The following is a 23,354-nucleotide window of genomic DNA, read 5'->3' as shown; positions in this document are numbered from 1 at the left end:
GCAGGGGAAAACAAGCTTCCTCCTTTCTCCATGTGACAGATCTTTAGCTATTTGAAGAGGGCTATTCCCTTTCCTCTCAGTTTTTTCCAGGCTAAACATACCCAACTCCCTCAACCGTTCCTCATAAGGCCTGGCTTCCTGTCATGAAGTCAGCACAGTATGGGAGTAAAGCTTCCTAGGCATTGCAATGGGATTGTTGTTTGGTATTGAGTGCCAGTGTTGGGCATGCCCCCTATAGAAATTGGTGGCTTCAGGCACACCTGACAGCAGCACAGTGTAAAGTTGTGGCTTCATCCCAGTGTCGGTGTCATAGGCAAGTAGGATAACTGCTTGTTGGGACTCCCCCTGCCCCATTGCTAATTTCGGTTTTCAAAAACACGTCTGGTAGAAAAAATGGCAAGCACAATTGATACGGCTCAATTTATTTTAAATTGCAAGATTTTGTAATACAATAATATTTGATTATCTTTCTCAATGCAAAGGAAAATGTTTCAGCACATGAAGCATGACTCCTGTGAACTGTAATGTGAAGATTTAAGTCTCTTAAAAGTTTCAGTTAGAGGCACATCAAAATCTCACTTTGTGTGGGTTTTTCCTTTGCAAATAGCTATAGTGTGAATATAATGAAACATGGCTATTACTAAAGGGTTTAGAAAAGCAACAGTTTTGTTGGTCCATAAGAAAAATTCCAAAACCTCAGATTGGGTTATACTTGCATTACAACCTCTGTAGCCTTATGAGGCTTTGCCCTCGGTTGGGAAAAAGTATTGCACCCGGGAGAGGTGGCATCCATGAACTGGTAGAAGGAGCAAGTGTGATAGATTCACAAAACAAGCACGAGTTCACAGCCATTTGCACAGAGTATATATTCCCCTTTCTCCTCCTCTTCAGGAGTCCTGCCCCATGTGTTTCCTAAGCATGAACAGAAAGCTCCTGTCTTGGGACTCTTTTGGACTCTTCTCAGGAAAGGGGGTGAGAAGCCAAGGGGGTCGAAGAGCCTTGTGGTTCAGCATGTCCAAGATGTTGCAACTGAATGAGATAAAAGTCAGTTCTCAGGCTTGCTCTGACAGAGCCTATTCATTAGCTTTTTGAAGCCTTCTTGTACTGATAAAAGTAACTGTTTGCCTATGCACAGCATCTTGTGAGAAAAGCAGAGGAAAACTTTAGCTGTGGATTTTTAGAAGAGAGAAAAGGAATTTTGGACAGTTTTGAGGCCTGGTTGGGGTGTGTGACTTCGGGCCTAGGTGGGGTCACCTGTCCTCACCTCTTTCACCTCTGAAAACATAACAAAATAGAACTTGGACCTGGTATTAAGAAAAAAGGTGGGGTGGGGGAGTTGAACTTGATGTTGAAGCCACAAAGTGTAAATTTAGTCATCATCTTAAAATAGAGCATAAGAGGAGATTTCAGACTTATAGGACAATCCTGAAAATGCTTACTTGAGGTAAGTCCCATTGAATTTAATGGGGGCTTACTCTTTATGCATCCTTTGCTTGGGAGAAAGCTCCATTGGTAGACAAGCATGGGATTTGGATAACAGTGGCTTAAGTTCTGATGCTATGAAGTTTTCAGGTTGAACTGGAGATTGCTGGGACAAAGAAGCATGCAATAACTGATCCCGCATCTTTGAAAACAAAAAATCTAGCTGCTACCAAGATCTACTTGCAGCCTTAAGCAAAACACACAAGAGTTTTGTGAAGAACAGAAATATATTTCAGCTTTTTAAAATTTACTTTAGGAATTAATTTTCTTTGGATTATAGAGCACAGAAGACTTTGTAATCACTTTATGTATGAATATACAAATAGAGCCTGTGTGACGAGAGCAGACTCCTAAAAACTGGCAGCAAAACCCAAGAGAGCAACTTGTATAGTATTCCTATATTATATCCCAGTTCCAGCTAATGCTAACTGGAAAAACACACACTCCAAACTGCTAGTTGTTTCAGCACATCCCTTTAGGTGAATTACCCATTCAGGCAGCTATCCAATTCATTAACATTCTTATTCATATCCCTGAGATATGAATAATGGCATAGTGATAGACTCATTTACAGTAATCATGTCTAAACCAAATGATCATTTTGACCACATTTCCTTCTACACACAGCTATTTCCAAAGTTGATTTGGCAAATAAAATAGTGCCACAATGTATTACATTTTTGCACACATTCGTTCATTCACGGACACACAAACACTTAATCCATTCAGCCCAGTCTTATGTACAGTTAGGATCACCTAGTCAGTGCCTTAGGGGTGTCTAACTCTCATAGACTCATTCTGTGTTTCTTTTTTCTTGGAAAGACACTACTGTGGAGGTCCACACTGCATGCTGCAGTGTGTGGTGCCATCATAATTTTCACCATCCTAAGGCCCTAGAGTGGTAGAGTGGATCTAAAACTGGTTAGTTTCCTGGAAAGGTGCAAAATTTGGGACCCTCTGATGCACGAGCCTAGAACTGGTGCAGCAAAATAATATTAATAACCCATCAGCACCTCCTTCTGCCCTGGCCAGCGCATGCAGCAGCTCTTAGGACAGGGGTTGTCAACTGGTGCCTAACCAGGCCTTTATTGGTGCCCCGGGCAGTGGCCCCAGACTCTTAAGCTTTCATTTATAGTAAGTCTATAGCCCTCCAAGAAAAATAGGAAGTAAAATGTGCTAGTAATTTCTGTGAGGTAGCCTGACTACTCCTACCTATTAGTGTTTTTAGCCAATGCGTCAAGTCAGAGCTGCAATGGATATGTAATGTGTTTGGGCCAGTGGCGTAGTGTGGGGGGTGCAGGGGGGGCCGGCCGCACCGGCCGCAACATCTGGGGGTTAGGGTTAGGGGGCGCAAATCCACGGGTTAGGGGGCGCAAATTACTTGCCTTGCCCCGGGTGCTGACAACCCACGCTACGCCACTGGTTTGGGCACTAGGCAACAGGATCTCTGGGGTCCCAAAGAGATGCTGTTTTCCTTCCCACTTGGTGCATTTTTGCTGCTTCTGTCTTATTTTCTAGTCCTTAGACTCTTCCTAATTGGCCCTTCCTATTCCTCAAGCATCCAGGATGCATCTTTCCTGTGATGGGTTCATCTGAAAGCAGGTGGTCCATAGATGTTATTTTCTACAAATACTACTACACAATAAGTGTGGGTGGAGGTTAAAGAATCCCCCGTCCCTACAGAAAGAAAAATGCGGAAGGAGAATTAGGCTTGTCTCATGCTATGTAGGAGCTGAAGACCAGGCAGAATTAAGAATTCACTTACAGCGCAATAGCATGTATGTCTACTCAGAAGTAAGTTTCTTAGTGTTTAAGAGGGCTTGCTCCCAGGTCAGTGGCTATAGGATGGCAGCCTAGGCTTTGGGGCATGGTTGACATTGGGGGAAACAGGGTTCTTGTGCCTTTAGCAGCCATATGACAGGCGTAAACCGGTTTCTAGTTTAGAAATGCAGTTATGGGGGGAAAGCTCACCATGAGGTTACTCTCTCTATTTTTGGGTTATGCCATGGCCATAATGACAGTGATTTTGTGTGATACCACACACCACACAGCAGCCATTTTGTGACCAGCACTCCCAGCACTCTCTCAAAATTCAACTATGCCCACTGGTCAACAAAAGTTGGAGACCTCTAACTTAGGATGCGGCTGCAGATCCACTTTGATCTGTTCCAGCCTGCTGCTTCTGACCAGGGCTTCCGATTGCTCTTATCATAGTTTTATGCATGTTGACTCAAAGTATTCAAATGAGTTTACTTCAATGTAAGCATGCATAGAAATGCTGTTGCTCTTTGCCTCCAAAAGCCTTTTATTTCCACATTGGCAGAGCAATTCCCTCCTCCCCATTCCTCTAATGCAGGCATGTCCAACATGCCCCCATAGAAGCTTGCCTTAAAAAAGCTCAACATTTTCTCTCTGCACTCCTAAAAAACGGGCCCTCCTCCACCCTTAAAAAAAGCTCAGCAACTCTTTCACCTGAACCCAAAAAAACAGGGCTTTCTTTCGGAAAAAAGCTCAACGACTTTGACCTGAACCCCCAAAAAGGGGGTAGATCACTGACAGTTTTTAACTCTGTGAGTAGATCGCAGTCACTTGGGAGTTGGCCACCCCTGCTTTAATGGATTCCTACAAGGGAAACAGTCACTCCTGTATACCACCCTAGTCTTCAATATTTTGAGGGAAACAAAATTATATTAATAGCATATTCATAGTTTTGTTCTCGACTGAAGATGCCAGTAAATCCACCCCTGGATCATGCTCAGAGGTCTGAGACCCCACTTCTCCAACTGAATTGCCCATTCAGGCAACCATCCACAGTCATTACGGTAACTCTCTTTTGTCAAATCCCTGATCACCATCAAGCAGCAGTTTAGATAAAAGCATATTGATGAATTCATTTACACAGCAATCAGATGCCTAAGCTCACAATACCAAATGATCATTATGACCATTTATTTTTCCACTGGCACTGCCATTCCAGTTTTCAGAATTGGGTTGGCAGACAAAACATTGCCACTATAGATTACATTTCTACACACGTGTGCGCGCTACCTCCCTGTATCCATTCAGCCCAGTTTTGGGCACAGTTAGGTCCTTTTGAACTACTTATTCCCAACTCCATTGAAATTAGTAGGAAAATTCCATTTCATCTCTAGCCACAAGCATTCTTTCAATAATTTCTCATGACTGAGCAACTTCATTAAGAAATAACCCTATGGCACCCACCACAGGGTTCAGTAAATATCCCCTCAAAAATCCATAATGCTGTTTGCACTGGCGTGCCTTCTTGATGGAACGTGCCCCTTTAAACCTGCCTGTGTTTGGATGCCAGACACTCTCCCTCTGTTCCATTCTAAACAGAGGAGAGGTGCAAAATGTTTCTCTTTGAGGCAGTGACTAATACTCATTGATGGGGTGCCTGTACAATTTTGTGGCCCTGCCTCTTTTTCTGCTCTTACAGATGGCACCCATTTGTGCTATGCCACCTTACCATTGCAGCCATTTTTTATTATGCCACACTGACTGTTATAGGCTGGGCTGCTGTTTTGAGCCCATGGACTGCCAGGATACATACCGCTCTGTGTGGCATGTGGTAGTCCCTCAAAGCATAAGGGATGGAGGGGTAGTGTTTTGTTGTTTTTGTTTTAATTATTTACTTGTGTTTTTATTTTGTGTTCTTATTCATGCTCAATATGCAGTGTTATGCCACTGATTCTTATATAGCATGAAGCAACATGGCAGTTAGTGGTAAATTCAAGCCTAAAATTCCTTACCATTCTTCAAGGATTTGAAGACTTGAAAATACTTTTGCCACCAGGGGGCAGAAAAGCACAAAGAAGGATAGCTACAATGCATAGCTTGGAATTAGTGGGGGATGGATTTAAGGCACACTTTTCTTTGACAGAAACATACATTGTAGATTTTTCTGTGGCTATAAATACCACAAAACTAGACCTAGGTTTGGTCATCATGCTTTTTTTTTACTTCTTCAGCTGTCATATCTTCAGCTGCAATCCTAAACACCTCTTCTTCTTCTTCTTCTTCTTCTTCTTCTTCTTCTTCTTCTTCTTCTTCTTCTTCCCTGACTTTTTCAAGGCAGCTGACAGATAAAAACAAGAATTGCTGAAAACAGAAAAAACAAAATTTTAAAATTAATAGAATTAAAAACTATATACATATATAAAATCCATTTAAAGCATACAAATAATTACAATAAAAACAGCACGGCACGGCACCAGCCCTTTCATTAAAAGCAGTCATTTCCCCAGAGGCTGCTGGAACAAGAAGGTTTAGCTGCCAGCAGAAGGACAATAAAGAGGGAGCCAGTCTAGCTTCTCCAGGGAGGGAGTTCCAGAGTCTGAGAGAAGCCACCGAGAAGGCCCTCTCCTGCGTCCCCACCAAAAGGGACTGTGAGGGTGGCAGGACCAAGTGCCTCCCCTGAATATCTCAAAACCTGGGCAGGGTCATATGAGGGGAAACGGTTTTTCAGATAGCTTGGACCTAAGCCATTTAGGGCTTTATAGGTCATAACTAGACTCTGAATTGTACCCACTGGATAGCACAACTGGACACCTTCATTTGCCCCATCTGCAACAAAACATGTCTCTTCCACATCGGTCTCCACAGCCACAGCCGGCGCTGCAACCATCCAACAGCTTGACCTCGCACTCCTCCTTTGTCTCCCAAGACAGACGGATGCCAACTCAAAGGTCTCTTGAGTGAACGCCCAATGGACCCAAAGACTTGGTCAATAAGCCCTATCACTTCACCTCTTTAACACTCCCATTGGACTCAGTTTTGAAGACTCTCCTGAAAACATTGCTCAAGGTACATCTTCTAAACTTCCACAGTGTATAGACCGATGTAAATAATTCAAGGCCTGGGAGATTCTCTCTAAATCTCCTTTAGCATTTCCATCACATATCTGATGCCAGTTCTTGCTTCTTATGTAATGGGAGAGGAGGCATAGAAAGATGACTGGAGGACACAGCAATCTGTTTGCGAACCCATGTGCTCCAACACCAGTAAATACAAACTGAAATACAAATTTAAAGCTTGTTGTCAGATCCCAAAGTTCACAGGCATGTTGCCAGATCACAAATATATCTCACTGAGGACAGATTGGCTGAGCAGGTGCTAAAGAAAACACAAAACACAGCACATGCTGTTCCAGTGTTTTTCATTCGTGGACTCGGGTCACATGATGACAAGGTGCTAGCCAATCGTATTCACTTACATAAGGCTAGCCTCCAGCCTTCTGGTAGTGAAAGATTCCCCATCCACCTGCCCACACATGCATACTTCCCTAACTTACTGAGATGCTCAGTCTATTTGATGAAGTGGGAGTTGTGAGAGAACAAGCTTTCATGACAGGAAACTAGAAATGTCAAAGAAAGGAAAGAAAGAAAGATTTAGGATGCTGTAATCACAGTAGCTATTCCTCAGCTTGAGAAACCCATCCCCTTCTTGGTTCAGCCAGGTCTGGCTGATATTTAACATTTTCTTTCCAGATTTACTCAATTTCCAGTAAACTGCACCTCCTTTAATTCCCACTTATTAGAAAGATATCTAGGAGAGTTCAAGTATTCCAAGAGAAAGGGGGGATTCTTAAGTTATTAAAAAAGGTGTTTTTTTCTTCCTAAGGCATTTAGCCATAAGACCAGTGATGTTTTCATTGCCAGATTTTTAATCGGGAGAAAGGACATGGAAGGAGAACAAGGAAGCAGCTGAGTTTTAAAAGCTGTAATAATGTGACTTCAGCAGCCCACACATAAAATGGCTAAATGTCAGTTCAGGACAAAGCTTAGACAGGCAGTTTCTCAGCAATTTAGACATCCTTTTCATGGAACACCTCGTCTCAAGGCATACAAAAGGTGAGCCTGTTCTCAGCCTCATCCCTGTGATTGATTTAGCCTACACAATGCACCATTCCAATTACTAGCAATAGCAACAATGACCTAATATAATTATGTTTAACACCTCAATAATTAGTGAGCTTCTGAGGTATAGAAATAATGAATTGGAAGTGGCAGGAGGGTGAGAATAAAGGGTGGCAGTTCAAAAGGCCTGGCACATCAAATGCTCTGAAGTGGTTTTCAAGCTTTTTGCCTTCCAAGACCCCTTTCCTCACTGACTTGTCTGCTTTGGAATCCCTGTGCATATGCGCAGAGCCCTTGTGTGCTGAAGAGCATTCTGGGACATGTTCTAGGGTGGACTTAAAAAGTTTGCACAAGCCAGGACGTGAACTTATATATGCAAAACTCCCCACATGTTGCGCAATTGTATGGGGGAAGATCAAGAGTGCGGAACAAATGGTCTTTCATGGAAGCCAGCTCATCTTTGCTGGTTTTCTCATTGAAGAACACCAGGGTCCTCCAGAATGTAGTTTGAAAACCATCGAGTGCTATAGAGAGAGTGAAGAGATGCCTCTGATCATGCCATCTTTGCATAGTCAAAGCTTTCTTAAACCCTTTTCAGGCATTAAACACCTGGAGGGGCAGTAAGGATGGGAACAAGACATTTCCCTCTCCATTGCTATTTCACAGCAGGGAGACTTTTGTTTCTTTAGAAGTTTCTGTGGGAGGAAATATATGAATTCCTGTGACACGTGTGCACGGTAAATAATAAAAGAATCAGCTAAGTGCTTTGATTCAAAACGTGGGGCTGAATTCTCTCTCCAGAAGGGGAGAGCCACACACTCAAGCAGTACAGTGAAGCGTTGGCATGTAGGCTGTTAATGTAGGCCTTTTGCATATTCCATTTAGTCCACTTGCAAAGCGCTCCTCTCTTTCTACCCCTTTTGCAATGGACAGACCACTTACTGTTAAATAAGCTTAAAATGTGTTACTTACCAAATGTTAGATTCATGCATTTACCCAAGCAGCAGGAAGGAGAACACAGGCAGAATACTCTTGTGTAGAAAACACAGATAAATAGCTTCAAACACATGCTCTAAGCTTGGAGCAAAGCTTAGACACATCTTCCTTGGTCAGATACATGGTGAGATGAGAGACAGGAGGAATAAGAAAATTTCACTTCCTCCCTCATCAGAGAAGAGATGGCATGGCCTACCTGAGTCCAGGAACACAGTTCTCTGACCTTAATCCCTTCATGCACTCACTAATGGTCATGCATAGTTATGTCTGGGTGCAATTTCCTGTGGCCCCTTGCATAATTAGGGTTCTGTAATGTGCAAGAAGACTCCAGGAATACAAAAAGCTACCCCTTGCAGACTCCAGGCAGCTGAGCTAGTGTTTAAGAGGGCTTTAAACTGCTTTTCAACATCTATACCAGACATAGGCAAACTCAGCCATCCAGATGTTTTGGGACTACAATTCCCATCACCCCTGACCACTGGTCCTGTTAGCTAGGGATCATGGGAGTTGTAGTCCCAAAACATCTGGAGGGCCCAGTTTGCCTATGCCTGATCTATACTCCCCTTAAGAGTATGCTATCTGCTATCAAGGAGCACATGGGTATTATCCTTCCCCTGCGTATTATCCTCTCCCCTAGTCAGGACACCCATCCTGTCCAGAGCACAGATAATAAACCTATCATGAGTTGGAATCATTCTGTCAAACCCTGACTCATCTGCTTGGAATTCTGATCCCTGTTTCCTGTTTAATAAAGTGATGGTTGTTTCTTAAGTTCCACACCAGGGTCTGAACCTATGGGAAACATACCCTCCAATACTGAGGCCCGGAGTGGATGAATATGTGACTTAGATCATTCCATTTACAAAAGCAATTCCCTACGTTCAGAGGCAGTATTCCCCTCTGTTATGTACTGAAGTTCTCACCCTGGGCCAGCAGGGGAATACTGTAGATAGTTATGCAAATGAAGGATCGAAAGTGACGTTCAGCTATTGGATAGTTTTAGAAAGTTGCTACAGTAACTTTGTAGTGGAGCTCTATATAAGCAGGCTGACTGAGCCCTTCAGCTCAGTTCTGTTCTGGCCTCTGAATAAACAAGAGCTGCTGAAGAATCGCTGTGTCGTCTGATATGTTCACCCACAACTTAACACCCTCAATGCCGGTTGATGGAAATCACAAGTGGGGAAAGTTGTGTTGCATTTAAGTTCTGCTTGCCAGAAACATCTGGTTGGCCATTGTGAGAACAGGACACTGGACTAGATGGAACTTTGGCCTGAGCCAGCAGGGCACTTCTCATATTCTTATATTTTTACTCTCTTACCCTGCTGAGAGTTAAAACAAAACTGGCTGATTGAAAAGCAGTGACCTACAATTGACATGGACAGGATTTTAATTCTACTTAACAGACACCCCTACATAACAGATAGTAAGAAAGGACGGCTGTTTTCAAAAGCCAAAGAACACACGTTTTTAGCTCTGTGTCAACACTAATCATCCTTCAGACCATTTGTTTATAGAGTCGCAACAGGTTCCATTTTGCGTCTAGAAATAATATATTCCAGTAGGAAACCACGTTGTGATAATCGCTGCACCAAGGGCAAGATCTCAGAATGTATGCATCTGAAATAATAGTATTAATGACTCATTGGCATCCTACATTTTGATGTACAAAGAAAGCAACGGGATATTCTACCCCCAAAGGTTACCCTCCCTCCCCAAGCATCATTCCAGCCAATAAATGAATACATCTGCCCCATAGTTTTCCTCTGTCTTTTATATGGGTCTATAATAGTACTGATTAGAAGAGCTCTCACAATGTGAAGCAAATGTATGAGAAAGTAACGTACAAAAGCAACATTCAAAAATCCAAAGCCTTGTGAAAGGTCAATATTAAAATATAAGGGATGTTGTGAAAATCTGGCCCATTCCATGGAATTCAATGCACCTTTAGATATTTTGAAATAAAGGGGTAATAAGAACATTTTAAAAATTATAATCGGTACCATTTTTTTTCTGGGGGTACTCAAGGGCATGTAGTACCGGCACCTTTCCTCCTCAAATTGTTAAAAGTGTGGAACTTACTGTAACAACTTCATGATGAGCACCGGCACATTTTTTTCTAAAAGAAAAAAGAAAAAAAGCACTGATTATAATGAGCTACAAAAAGGAATGAATATTAAAAACTGACCATTAAAGGTTACCTAACAAAACTGAAGGAAGGAAATGTCCGTTTACTTGGAGCAAATTTTGTTCAAACATTTTTATATCATAGCATGTGTGGGCCAGTGTAGATATTATAGGGGAATGCATAGCCAATGGGGGCAGGGGGTGTTGTTTGCACTGGCTACTGGTTTCGAATTAAACAAGTCTTCTCCAGCAGTCCATTCAAGCGGCAGCTAGGATTGTCCTCAGCATCACTTGATCCTCTTGCTCTCATTTTGAAAAGATATCTATCCATATTCTGCAAAAAAAGGAGAAATATTTTGATACTATTCCATACCATACCCTCCAACATTTCTCCGATGAAAATAGGGACATCCCATTCCATAATGGTAATTTTACTATTTAGACACCACACATCTTACTGGGTTGCCCCAGTCACTCTGGGCTGCTTCCACCATATATAAAAACATAATAAAACATTGAACATTAAAAAAAAATCCCTATACAGGATTGCCTTCAGATGGCTCGGGGGTCAGATAACTCCATACCCTCCAACATTTCTCCAATGAAAATAGTGACAGCCTAAGGAAAAGTGGAATCAAATCAGAAACTGGGAGGGCTTCTCTAAATCAGGGATGTTCCTGGAAAATAGGGACACTTGGAAGGTCTGCTATACTAAACTGAAATGTTTAAGAGTTTCTTTGATCGTCCTTGAATCTTCCCAGCACACTTGCCATCCACTCCTGCCACACCCTTTGAGAACCACTGTTATACAGCATGCATGCAATAATCTCCTGACAGATGTTTTTTAAAAAATGAAATGAGTCTGCAAGCTTGAATGAGAGAATGTTAATGGGGAAGAGTTGCTTAACCCTTTCCCCTCCAGCCATTTTGCTTCTCAGAATTCTGCCCCCACCCCAACTTACTTTTCCATGGTTGGGGGGGGGATCTCGTTCTGTAGGTGGAAAGGCATCTTGGAGCAAGAAAATGGCAAACCCACCCATACAGGTATATCTAGTAGAGACGGTTGTCTCCTCAAAAGGTGGGCGAAGTCCTGACAGGAAAATATGACGTGAAGATCAAAAGCTTCTAGAACTTCCTTGTTACATATGAATTTGCAGAAACTGCTCCAAGCAAGAGAACAATGTTGGAATAAAGTTTCCCTTGATGCTTAAGACATTAAAGGTTACCATATATCAGCCACAGGGCAAAGTGATCCATAACGAAGCATGCAATTTTCAGATGGGCTGGGCTGAAGAAGATAAAGCAGCAATGTTATAGAAAGCAAAAACATTACATAATAGGATATTAGAATCATAGAATCGTAGAGTGAGAAACATGGGCGTAGCTAGGGGCCCCCGGGAGGGGCAGCTGCCCCCGCTAAATCAATAAAAATCAATGAAAATACATAGCAAACTGAGGTTCTGTCCCCCCCATCAAAAGGGGGGTACCAAGGATAATCTAGTCCAAGCTCCTGCAATGAAGGAATCTCAGCTAAAGCATCCATGACAGATGGCCATCCAAACATTGCTTAAAAACCTCCAGGGAAGGAGAGTCCACCACCTCATGAGGGAGTCTGTTCCACTGTCGAATAGCTCTTAACCATCTGACAGGTCTTACTGATTTTTAGTTGGCATCTTTTTGGTTGCAACTTGAAGCCAATGGTTTAGGTCCTACCCTCCAGAGCAGGAGAAAACAAGCCCACTCCATCTTCCATGTGATAAACCTTTAGATATTTGAATTATATATAATAATTGAATGGCTATCATATCTCCTCTCAGTCTCCTCATTGCCCTCCTCTGTACACATTCCAGCTTGTGAATATCCTTCCTAAATTGTGGTGCCTAGAATTGGGCACAGTACCTCAGGTGTGGTGGCCCCCCGGCTTCTACTCCAGAAGACCCAAGAGCCACCAGCTACCACTGCTAGGTACAGTGTTGCTTTATTTTCAGGTTCCCCCTCTCAATTCCCCCTCTGCCTCGCTAAACATTCAAGGGTGTAGCTCAGGGGCTGCCTTCCCACAAAGAATTCTGGGCACTCAGGTTTAACCCTTGCAGAGTTTCAGTTGCCAGCAACCCTTTGCAAACTATAGTGCCCAGAATTATTTGAAGGGGAAAATGCGCTTTGAATGTGTTTTAAGGGGATAATGTGTATATGCAGGGCAAACAGGAACTGCTCTTCCTGCTCAGTTCCTGTTTGCCCTGGCTCCTATTCTCCTATATGGGACACACCATCTTAAGCATGCCAACAATTCATGGGATGCCAGGATTGGACACCCACCTTCTCTACCACTCCAACCAGGTGTGTGCTTGTGCAAAGAGCATCTCACTGTGAGTGAGTGTAGCAGCAGCTGATGTAGGTGCCTTTCTGGCACTGATGGTGGTGGTGAAGGAGGGATGTCCATATCTTCTGGTGGTCCTGGTCAGCCATTTTGTGCCATACGGTGCCCCTGCACCAGCCACATTTGTGTTACACCATGCCCCCCGGTAGCTATTTTGTGATTCCTCTCACAGATGAACGTGAAAAAAGGAGGAAGGTTGGTGGCGTTAAAAAAAAGAGAGGTGAGCCTTGATGTGTAGTTGCTGACACCTTTGAAATAAACCATCCCATCTACTTTCTAACTCTGGCTTGAATAATATGCATTTTAGTCAAGTCTGGTTCTGGCTGGAGGAAGAGTTTGCCTTTAGTTTGAGGTAATGCTTTTGTTTCTGTACTCAGTGCCCTTTTTCGGAGCCACCAAAAGTTGTTCCTGGCTGTTTTGTTGCAACTTGCAGCCTGGAAGCCTGTGTCCATGTCATGCTAATAATTGAAGTCAGCGAGAGAAAAAGTATTGCAGGGTGTGGCTGCTAACTGCCTGGCTCAAAAGGTGCACCCAGTCCAATCTAAGCAGCATCTACACTAGGGTAAGATATACTGTTCCTTAGGTCAACAGCAGGCCACAGGCACTGATTGTTTTTTGTAAACGTTTCATGCTTAAAACCTAAGGTATTTAGAAATGTTAAATAACCCTGGCTTTCGCTGTTACCTGTATAGTTTTCCCTCTGAGAAAAATTTGGGAGAGATCAATACCAAAAGTACGACACACATGGACACTGAATTTTCACCCTGGTGAATATGACGCCAGTCCCACCATTAGGCAGAGGGGCGGCTGCTTCAGGCAGCAGAAGCTGTTTGGAACAGAGTGGCAGCAAGTTTTTGGAGGGCAGCATGGCCAACATTCAGGGATGATGGGAGTTGTAGTCCACCAGGTTCCCTGTCCTCAGTGGATAGGATTGCAACCATGGTTATATAAGGGCTCAGACCCATGCTATTATCTTTTCATAACAACCTATGGTTTGATGTTAATGGACTTTCTAATACAAAGACTTGGATAATTTAACTGTCTCCGGAAGCTAGATAGCACTTCAACTAGGTCTGTATTTTGGGATGGAAGAATCTAGGAACGTAAGTTCTAGAAGTCCTGACAAACTGTTCCTTCTTTTCTTAGTGCCAGGAACTCTGTTTATATCTTAGAACACAATCTGTGCCAGTTCCTTCTGCCCACGAACCAGTGAGGGTGGGGAAAACATACGATAATTGAAGAGAAAGGCAACACAAGCTCAGTGTGCATTATCAAAACCAACAACTTAAAGCAGCGAGAGGCCCTCACTGTCAGAGGTGGCTCCATTCCTATTTATATAACAGCTGATTCCATGGAGTTATGGCTCAGATATTTATCCACATTGCCACATGCAGATTGTTTTGTATTGCTCCCTTTCCAAGAAAAGAGAACAAATGCTTAATATCGGTGCTTGAAAGGCCTAGCATGAAACCAATAGCAAAGTAATGAAACAGAGTGTTCCAAACACTTTCATGGAATCACAGTGTAGAAAAGCAACAATTCTGCGGATGCTTCCGGAGAGCAATTTGCATTATATGCTGCAGATGGAATTGCTCACATCTGTTCTGACTTGAATGCCATGGGCTTTTATTTTATGTATTTATTTTTATTTTATTTAATGAACTTAAATTCTTCTCCAAGGAGCTCAAAGTGGCGTACATGGTTCTCTCTCTCCTCATTTAATCACAACGACCCTGTGAGGTAAGTTTAGACTGAGAGGCAGTGACTGGCCCAAGGTTACCCCGTGAGCTTCATGGCCAAATAGGGATTCAAACCTCGGTCTCCCAGGTGCTACCCCGGCAGTTTAACTACTACACCACACAGGACATGGGTGGGCAAACTAGGGGCCAGATCCGGCCCAATCGCCTTCTAAATCCAGCCCGTGGACGGTCCAGGAATCAGCGTGTTTTTACATGAGTAGAATGTGTGCTTTTATTTAAAATGCATCTCTGAGTTATTTGTGGGGCATAGGAATTCGTTCATATTTTCCCCAAAAAATATTGTCCGGCCCCCAACAAGGTCTGAGGGACAGTGGACCCAGCCCCCTGCTGAAAAAGTCTGCTGACCCCTGACACAGGATCTTTAACATAGTTGGATAGAGATGCTCTTTTGGACATGTTTCAGCGTGTGCAAGCTGGTGTTGTAGACAGTGCTTTTTTTCTTAAAAAATGTTTAGGGGGTAATGCTCTCTTTGACTCAAGAAAAATCACCATTTTATAGTTCAAATTGGGAAAAATAAATACAGTATATGGACAAAAGTACAAGGAACATGCATTACCTCATATTACACAGCTGACAGCTGACAGTAACTTCCACACTGGCATGAGGTTGTGTGCACTAACATCGACATTCCACACTGCTTCACACATTAAACGCTCGCTTCCATCTAAGACTCAGGAAACATTGTGACAGGAAATGAGGCTGCCACTGGGGGTAGAAATGAAAGTGATGATTCACTGTGCTAGAGAAGAAACAAATTTTTAAATTTTTTTTTAGTTTCTTCTTCCGTTAGATTCACAAAATGTTTAGGGGTGGACTCTTTCATTTTGTATAAGTATCACCCAGCATCTCACGTGCTGTCCTTGAGGAACGTCTTGGAAAAGGTATGGGTATCATCCATGTGGTCTTGGATGTTATGAAAAATTTGGATTTAATCTTGGTCTCTCTGGTAGGCAGTATTAAATAAAATTGGGCAATATTAAAAAGAGGGGGGGAGAGAGAGAGAGAGAGAGAGAGAGAGAGAGAGAGAGAGAGACTATTTTAAATGCCGCTTAACATACATGCCTGTTGGTTTGAAAGAAATGTTAAATAGTACATTTGTAAATTTGTACTCTTACTCAAAGGAATTAACACAGAGCCAACAAAAGGCAGTGTGATGCTTAGCAGGGACTCTTGACAGAGGTTTTAAAATGAAGAAATCTACAGTTAGAGTAGCTGCTCCCCCTCCAATAACTGAGAAGCCAAATGCAGCTTGAGTAATGGCTCCTTTGCAACCCCAATAAGCAATTCCAGGTCCCTTGTCAGTTGGTTGAGCAAGAATGGCTTTCTTGTCAATCTCAGACTGGAGAGAAGTATCATTCTCACCCACCTAACTCAAAGCTAAGCTGTATGCCAGGCCAGCCTCGACCCTAGAGAAATTGAAGAGGGGGAAAAAGAAAACACACGGAAGCAAATTGAAGTAAACAGATCAAGCCCCTAATAAACCCCTATTTTAAGGTTCACGCAAGTAAGAATCTAGACTAAATCTGGAGGAGAAAGGCTCCATTCATCTTGGGTCTATTTTACAGAGGACCTTCCTTGTGTAGGAAATCCAAGAAAAACTTGGAAAAAGAATTCTAACTCTGCTAATATATCTGAGCAAAGACTTCGCCTCTGTGAAACACAAAACAAGGAGGACCTTGTAAGAGACACCCCCCGCTAGCACCCCGAATATAGGAATTAACTGTGTCTGATTAAGAAATAAAGAAAAAGAAAGCCAATGTAAGAAAAGGGGCTATACTCGCTTGGTGTATAGGAAGGACTCACATCTTTCTCTACAAGGACCACTATGGTTTAGCATGGGTTGCCATATTGTAGAGATCTCAGAATTGCACATAGAAAGTTCCAGGTATAATAATAATAATAATAATAATAATAATAATAATAATAATAATAGTATCCTGCCCATCTAACTGGGTTGCGCCAGCCACTCTGGGCAGCTTCCAACGTATAAGCACAATAAAACATCAAACATTAAAAACTTCCCTAAACAGGGCTGCCTTCAGATGTCTTCTAAAAGTCAGATAGTTTATTTCCTTGACATCTGATGGGAGGGTGTTCCACAGGGCGGGTGCCACTACCGAGAAGGCCCTCTGCCTGGTTCCCTGTAACCTCACTTCTCGCAGGGAGGGAACCACCAGAAGGCCCTCAGAGCTAGACCTCAGTGTCCAGGCAGAACCCACTGCCTCCCCAGGTGGGGCAGGGAATGTCTCCTATGAAACCCTCAAGAGTCACTGCTGGTCAGTTTGGACAGCATTGTGCTGGATGGACCAATAATTTGACTCAATGTAAGGCCCCTTCCTATATTCCTGTGGTGTTTTATAGTCTTTGTTTTATGTCTTTATTTGTATAGTGTGAGACAGAGTTTCAGAGACAATGTCACTGCAAGGAAAAGTACTTGTAACAAAAGCATTTTCTCCCTTGACTCACAGATCACAAATCATTGTTTAAAACGAACAAACATACAGTACTCAAATAATTAATCTGTCATACTCTTATCAAGCCCAGGAAGAACATGTAATCAAGTATTAAAACAAAGTTTGCAGTCATTTGCATGCCGCAAATAAAATAAAGTAAGAAAGTATTATGTTTGAAGGGCAAAATTATTTACAATGCAACCTTATATATACCTACTCAGAATAAGTCCCACTGTGGTCAATAGGGCTTGCTCCCAAGAAAGTGGGCCTGTTGCTTTAGGACTTCATTCAGTTTGGAGTCTTATGGTCCAGGGCTACTGTCTTCTTGGTAATTTACTTCATTTTCTCAAAACCTCACCATCCCCATCTGATGGCTTCACCCCTAGCAGTCCAGGGAACTTCAGTGAGCAGATTGAGGAGAGGTCACTGCTCTCAACTGCATCAAACTCATGCCCCTGCCAGAGTCCTATCTGAAGCCAGGTCCTATGAAGATGCAGGAAATGAATCCCACTGCAACAAAGAAAAGATGGAGGAGGCACCTTTTCCAATCTGAGGGCCACGTGGCCCACTGGGCAACCTGCTAAGAGCCACATGCCCGTGGTGGGTGGGGCCAGAGGTGAAAGTGACAACCAATGTTACCTTTGTGCACTAGCCTTGTCTATATACACGCATACTCCTCCTCTCTGTTCTCCATCCAGGTGAGCAAGAGGCATTATTAGAGTTCAAGAACACACTCCAGCCCAGCAAAAAATCTTGGGCTGTGAAGCAGGGCAAGTGAGATGGATATAACCTTGGGAGTGTTCTGAGGATCACTTAAGCCTGGAGGGGCCATATTTGATATGGACCCTAAGGTTCCCCACCTTGTCGTAAAGTCATCACCTGTACTGTATGAAATTCATGTCCCGAAAGAGAAATGCACACCTGTGGGGCTGTCAAGCAGTCGCTCCAGAAAATCTCCAGAGAGCAGCATAGCTGTTGCGGCATCCCTTCTGGCACAATACCATGGCCTGTTGCACAACTGCCTGCCCTGCAGTTCGCAAGAGTGCAGGTATCTGCCAGGAACTGTAAGTTAACAACCCCACAGAGGAACAATTAGGACCACCCCCATGACTACTACTTAGGCATGAGAGGGAGCTTGTCGTCTGCCTGAAACAGAGCATGGGATGGATCCTGTACCATCTCAGAGCCTGTAGAGAGGCAGGAGCATTGAGCTATAGCCAGCAGCTGGGGCACATAGTGCCTGAATCTGGATGCCCAACAGGTGAGGGCATGATAGAGTGAAGAGGGAGAAATGTAGGATACAACTTTTGCTGTGTTTTGTCCATTCTGGTGGCATATCTGGTGTGTTCCCCCAGTGTCTCTTTTGTCTGGCATGTCCCAGGTTCGTTGGCATAGCAGAGCTTCTACCAAATCCTACAGTTCTTCCACCAATGGAACTCAAATATCGGATTGTGTCCTATGCCACCTAAAGAACCATGAAAGCCCAATTCACTTACAAGCTTGGCCACAGGTTATACAGAATGAAGCTCCTTTTATTTTCCTTGTACAGCAAACTCCTCTCGCAAGAAATGAATAAATAAACAAACTATTAGGCATCCGTTAGCTGACATGAACATACAAACATTTTAATCCTTTTAAAAAAGAAAGAACGAAATAGTTTTTTTAAAAAAGGAGTTGGTAAAAAGTTACGTGGGTCGATGACAGAACAGGGCTGGGATTACGAGTCTGTAAGACGATTCTTTGTGGAGTTTCAACAACGACATTTTGTCTTTGTCCAGAAAAAAACCCTCAAAGCTAATGTGGCTTTATGCCACAGAGTATATTTTGCAGCTCTGTGTGCTTCATGCCAGGAGTGACTCTAGACTGGAAACCACATGGCAGTCTCCAAGAATGAAGCTCTTTTTTGCAGGTAACTTTTAAAAATATTTAACATATAAACAATGAAATTCAGAAACATGCAGGGAACAACCCGCTTGCCCTGCACGCACAGCCCTGGTGTGCACAGACTCTCAAAAAAGGCGACTTCCCTCATTCCTCAGCTTATGCCTGAAGGCACAGAGAGGAAGGCCTGGGTGGAAATGCAGGATATGGGTATAAGTCTATCATCCCCACTTATATACCTTATGCTGCCTGTGTGCAGGCAGTGGGAGCGGGAAAGGTGGACCCTTAGGTAGATCTTCCACATGCGGGCATGACAACTGCATCATCGCGAAATGACTGTGTGCCCATTGTATTCATGATGCACAACAAAAATGATCACAAAATGCAGAATACAGTAAGCCTGCAACGTATGCACATTTAGCTTGTGCACATTCAGCTTTACATGCTTGGCAATTAAAATGAAATGAAATGAAATTAAATGATTAGAATAGAATAGAATAGAATAGAATAGAGGAAACGAGAGGGGGGGAATCCAGGGGGGAGGGGAAAGCTTTGGCAATCCCACCCTAATGTGCTTTGACTATACATGATTTTGGCTTTAAGCTTGATCCCCATGCAAATTGCAGGCTTAATGTATTTTCTTATAATACTAAGCATTTTCTTATACTACAGGGCCATGGGTTGCTGCAGCAGGAAAGCTGGAACAGCAGGGCCCATTGAGATCCACAGCCATTGGGCCCCTCCCTCCCTTTCAAGGTGGTCATTCTAAGAACAATTTTGACTGTGTACACATTACTGTATTAAAACTCAGTGAGGCCACTCCCCCCGCCCAATGTATTTGCACATCATTGTACGAAACAGCACAGTTGGATGTGCTTTTGAAAAAAAATGCCATCTGTTTACACCAGCTGGTGGACTGGGAGTGTGGATGTCTTCAGGCGGCTTACATTTTCAAATCGTTTCAAAGGTGTTTGAGGGAAAACACAATATTTCTCAAGAAACTCCAGGACAGATGTGAATTGTGGCCAGCGTGTTTATATGACTTCCCAAACTGGTGGTGAGAATACACTGAACTAGAGGCAGAACAAATGGGAGTGTGTCCACAGCCTCTGTAACCTGAGGAACTGGTACGTGAGTTTGTTTTCCTTCTCTATCCATTTTACCTTTTGTGCTATGCCTTTCAGATTTTAAGCCTGTAAGCAGGAAGTTTTTAATCTATGTATGGCATTTAGAATATCTTAGATGCTTCATAAATTATACTACTACTACTACTACTACTACTACTACTACTACTACTACTAATAATAATAATAATAAATGGGTGGGGAGGCAATTCAAATGGATTTCCTCCATTTCATAGCTTCTGGGATTATCCTGATGGATCCCTGCCTGTGCAAATGATGTTGCACGATTCCAGGAAATGAAACTATGTAAGCTGGATCCCTTCAGTTGCCTTTGTGTGTCAGCAGACTCCAGAGGAATCCATCCAAAAACAACCTGATGTAAGAAAATATTACACTGGAAAGAGTCCAGTCTAAAAACAATGCTCATTGTTGTACTATTAGGACAGCATTATACCCTGTGATTTTTTAAATGTTGACATTCAGATTCTGAGGCTGAAATTCGAGGTCAACGTCAAGACGTTAACGTTTTGTGAATAATTTCATCTTCGCTAAAAATGTATCGTGAGAGCTGATCAAAGACAACAAGTAATGCAGAGTTGGAAAGGGGCTAATTTGTGTATCATCTATATTGGTCTTCCCAAGTGCTATCAAAGAAATAATTTTTTTCCCAAATGGAATTTGCTAACTCTTTTTAACTTAGCTTAAAAGAAAACAAGGGTGCTTCTTAAATTTGCAGTTGTCACTTCCCCTTTAAAGGAAAAGGTGCCAACATCAAAGAAATGGAACAGAGTCCTCTATTTATAAACAGAACAAGTACATTGCTGGCAGCATCATCCTTGGCAGGCTCATGACCTTGTATCACCTCCTTATTTTGCCTTAAGTGGGCTTTGGGAGGGTAGCTTTCCTTATGCTGGGAATCTGCCAACAAGGATGTGATTGACACCTGTCAACAAGGTAGCAGAAAGAGATCATGTGCCTGAGTCATAAATTCCAGACAGATGTCAAGCTATAAAGGTTCCCATCGTGGACTTGGTTTTGATGGCTGGTCCAACATTTTTGGATTACCATCAAGTCCCTCTGTGAATCACTTTGAAAGGTTCTTTATATGTTACTAAAAATAGGATTCATTATTTCATACACTCACACCCAAGGCTGCTACCTTTGGAAGACTGAACTTTCCACAATGTTGGTCCCGCTTATGATTTTAATATTAGATTTATGCAAAGATTTAGTCTTTGCATGAGATTTTACTTAGCAATTGGAAATGTGCAGTTTTGCCCATTTCTCCGTTGGCTGTTCTCTAATCATCTAATGTACAGCAGTGATCCAACTGGAGCCACATTTGAAGGGCTACTTCAAATGCTGAGAAAATACATAAGGAGGAAGAGAAAATGCATTTCATAAATCATGTGAACAAAAAGGGGGGGCTTTATTCTAGCATTTTAAAATTGTATCAGTGGAGGGGCAATGCCTGTCAGCCTCACTTTTTCCACCTCCTAGCCTTCTGGCATTGAGTGGGAAGGTCAGAAGCAAGGATAAACTGAAGGCACTTCTAGTCTTCAAGGATCAACATGGCCAGGACTTGTGCATGATCAGGGTCTCTGATTGTAGAGAGGGTTGTAAGTTACTGGGCACAGTTTCAGAATGTCCAAATAGGGCTACAGTCCGATCTGTTTGACCCACCAAATATACCTCTATGATATAAACTTTCCTCTTTGAATTATCCCTCAGCAAATCTGCAGGGTATTGGTCACAATATACATTATGAAAGTTGGAGAATATGCAGAATATGCATCATGAAAGTTAGCGGCCTTGTGAGCAGGGAGGAGCGTGTGTGTTGCTATGAGCCCTTTTTTGCCTCAATAGGATACAGTGGTACCTCGGGTTACATACACTTCAGGTTACATACACGTCAGGTTACAGACTCCGCTAACCCAGAAATATTACCTTGGGTTAAGAACTTTGCCTTAGGATGAGAACAGAAATTGTGCAGTGGTGGTGCAGCGGCAGCAGCAGGAGGCCTCATTAGCTAAAGTGGTGCTTCAGGTTAAGAACAGTTTCAGGTTAAGAACGGACCTCTGGAACGAATTAAGTACTTAACCTGAGGTACCACTGTACTTGGAAATTCAACTGGATCTTTAACCCATAGAAGAGAACTGAAAGGACTCCCTCCATCTCTGTGCCTCCAATCACAGAAGACTGGCACTGCAGTTTGGAGAAAAAATTATCTCTTTTAAAACAACGAAAAGAAAAGAAAAGAAAAGGAAGAAGGAAATCTATGAAATTGTGGTATTTCTGTGAGGAGAGCGGCTACACAACATGGCACAGAAATATGTGTTGCATTGTTTATCATTAGTGTATCATTCATGTTGTCCTGGGCACTAGCCAATATGTGAAGATGTCACGTAGCACTCGTAACTACAATAGGTACATTTAGCTTGCGAGCGGAAAAATCATTTTTGTAATAAGACACTATTATACTTTTAATGCTAGGGAAACATACTGGCGACAGAAGTGCTACCTTGGAGTGAAACACCTGGCTGCTCTGAAAGAGCTGAAGGACAGCTGTTACAATCGTGACATTAAAAATACATCGCCCAGACTACAAAGAGTTCTTGCGGTAATCTCACCTCAAACACTTGAGACAAAATGCCATTGTCAGGTTTGAGCATAAAATGCAGCAATGTTTAATCAGGGATTATTTATGCCAGAGAAACAAAAACCCAAAGTTAAAAACTTTGGAACTGAAAAACTTTGAAATGGAACAGGTAAGAAACAGACTAGGGGAAGGTGTCCTTGAAGAGCTCTGGTGGAAACAGAGTCACCATTCAGAGAAATCTCATTTCTGCAACGGAGTACTGGTTTACAAGATACAGTATCAGCCTTCATAGGGCAGCTATCCTCAATCACCAAATACCAGCTGTTGATGCTTTTTTTTTTAAAAAAAAAAGATACCCAAACAAGTTAGGCTGCTACCTGAATGTACCAATTATTTGTTTAAGGAAAAAGTGCTGACATTTGCATACTTTTCTGTAAAAAAAGGGGGGGGCAAATGGTTCCAGATCGACTGAGAGGAGAGGATGCTGTTTCCTCTCCTACCTTTGTAGGGCTTGAGGACCAATTTTTGCAGTCCTACTGTCTGATTTTGAAGAGAGTCCAGGTTTCACTTAACACATTGGCATGAGTCAAAAATGAAGAAGGGGGAGATTGTTGCTCTTGCAATGTCCTTTGCCTCTGACATTTCTGCCTTGTACTTTTTATGAGCTTTCCTTGTGCAGCG

The 23,354-nt window shown here is 42.7% G+C and overlaps 1 long non-coding RNA gene across 1 annotated transcript; it reads right to left on the bottom strand.

The window, feature by feature from the left end:
* Nucleotides 1-406: 406 nt before the first annotated feature.
* LOC128413421 (uncharacterized) lies at nt 407-2,750 on the bottom strand. Its single transcript, XR_008330335.1, has 2 exons — nt 1,274-2,750; nt 407-724 (listed from the first exon to the last, which is right to left on the bottom strand). It is a non-coding gene; the product is annotated as an uncharacterized LOC128413421 (long non-coding RNA).
* Nucleotides 2,751-23,354: the final 20,604 nt, after the last annotated feature.

Source organism: Podarcis raffonei, chromosome 5 (assembly GCF_027172205.1).
Source record: "Podarcis raffonei isolate rPodRaf1 chromosome 5, rPodRaf1.pri, whole genome shotgun sequence".
Lineage (NCBI taxonomy): Eukaryota > Metazoa > Chordata > Lepidosauria > Squamata > Lacertidae > Podarcis > Podarcis raffonei.
The sequence above is the reverse complement of the archived record's forward strand: the minus strand, read 5'-3'. Positions and strand labels throughout refer to the sequence as shown.